Source organism: Rattus norvegicus, chromosome 7 (assembly GCF_036323735.1).
Source record: "Rattus norvegicus strain BN/NHsdMcwi chromosome 7, GRCr8, whole genome shotgun sequence".
NCBI classification, from domain to species: domain Eukaryota; kingdom Metazoa; phylum Chordata; class Mammalia; order Rodentia; family Muridae; genus Rattus; species Rattus norvegicus.
This window is the reverse complement of record NC_086025.1, coordinates 88,001,284-88,003,205: the sequence shown is the minus strand read 5'-3', so window position 1 is coordinate 88,003,205 and position 1,922 is coordinate 88,001,284. Positions and strand designations below refer to the sequence as shown.

The 1,922-nt window shown below is 42.2% G+C and overlaps 1 pseudogene; it reads left to right on the top strand.

Moving 5' to 3' along the window:
• On the top strand, positions 1 to 613 carry Gapdh-ps95 (Glyceraldehyde-3-phosphate dehydrogenase, pseudogene 95; annotated as a pseudogene).
• The last annotated feature ends 1,309 nt before the right edge of the window (positions 614 to 1,922 follow it).

Sequence of the window (1,922 nt, the reverse complement as noted above, 5' to 3'; positions counted from 1 at the left end):
TTAGCTCCTTTGTCCAAGGTCATCCATGACATTGTGGAAGGACTCATGTCCATAGTCTATGCTACTTAGAAGACTATGGATGGCCCCTCTGGAAAGCTGTGGCACGATTGCCATGGGGTAGCCCAGAATAACATCCCTGCATCTACTGGTGCTGCCAAGGCTGTGGTCAAGGCTATCCCAGAGTTGAATGGGAAGCTCACTGATGTGGCCTTCTCTGTTTCTTTCCCCATTGTATCTGTTTTGAATCTGACATTCCACCTGGAGAAAGCTGCCAAGTATGATGGCATTAAGAAGATGACCCCAGTGAAGTAGGCATGGGCAGGCCCACTAAAGTGTATCCTGGGCTACACTGATAACCAGGTTGTCTCCTGTGACTTTAACAGTGACTCCTACTCCTCCACCTTTGATGTTGTGGCTGGCATTCCCCTCAATGACAACTTCATAAAGCTCATTTCTTGGTATGCCAATGATACTATAACAATAGTATCTATACATCATATAGACATACATATCTATATAAATATGTATATACATCTCTGTATATAGATACTATACTCAATGACACTATAGCGACATGATGGTCCTTATGACCTACATGGCCTCTGAGGAGTAAGAAGTCCTGGACCACCCACCCTAGCAGGAACATAAGAGCAAGGGAGAGGTCCTGGGCTGCTGAGGCGTCCCTCTCCCAACTCAGCCCCCAACATGAAGCATCTTCCTCAGTTTCCATAATAATAGGAGGGGCCTCTAGAGCCCTACTCCCTTGAATGCCATCAATAAAGTTTGCTGGACCCACAAAAAAACAAAAACAAAAACAAAAAGAAATTAGTTGGAAAGTTGCTGAATCACTGGTACCAACCTCAGGCTTCCACTTGCATCTTCCTACTCCCTCCCTCATATGCCAGACATTTGAAAAGTGCTGATAAAATTAGAGGTCCCTCATCTGCTTGCACTCTCCTGGATAGTGAAGTGTCCTCTGAGCATGCCCAAACTTTGCTGTCTCTAATTGTCTCCAGTGAGTAGGATTGGCGCTGTGAGTGCGGAGCACATGGAACTGATTATGGTTGTGGCATCTAGAAAAATCCTACATCTGACATTTGTCTTCTAGAAAACCATCAACCTGTTCACTGGCCCTGCAGACTGCCCAGATTTTGAGTCTCTTCTGAAGGGCTGAGAAATTCCATTTTCCCCACTGGACAGGAGGGGCTGGCTGAGGTCATTATGACGATGCATAAAGAGCATGCTGAACTGTATCTCCCAAAGGAGCTTGAAATATTGGTTTTTATGCATGCCATGTTAAAGATTGAACCATTGTTGCTCTGCATTGTATATTGCTCCTTTAAACAAAATAGCTCTACCACCAACACAGCTGACACATCCTAATTAATCTTTGTGGAGAGGACCTGACAGGTTTCAATGAGCTCCTCTGATATTGAGGGTAAATTGGAACAAGGCATGATTTATAGGAAATAAAAGTATCACTCCCATTTCTTCATTGTTCTTGCATAGGTCAATCATCCGCAAAATGGGTTATGACTTGTAGATTTGGTAGAAGTGCGCTGTAGAAATTAGATGTTGCCAGCATACGATGATGGATTGATGTACAGTGAATGGTGATCATCTTTTCTAAGTTCTGTAATGGGCACTGAAGAGCTTTCTAGAAAAGGGCAAGTGCCACAAAACCCAAAAGGATGCCTTTCTATTCCGTTGGGAAAGTAAGATAATTCCAAGTTTAAGTAATTTGTGGGAAACATGACTGATGGTTCAAATGAACTTATAAATGAGTTCTTTCAAGTTTACAGATTGTATGAATCATACAGTCTTCAAATGAAGAAATGGCAAATGTTCAATAAATATGTCAAAAAATGTTCAACATATTTAGCTATCAGGGAAATGCAAATCAAAACTACACTGTGATTTTT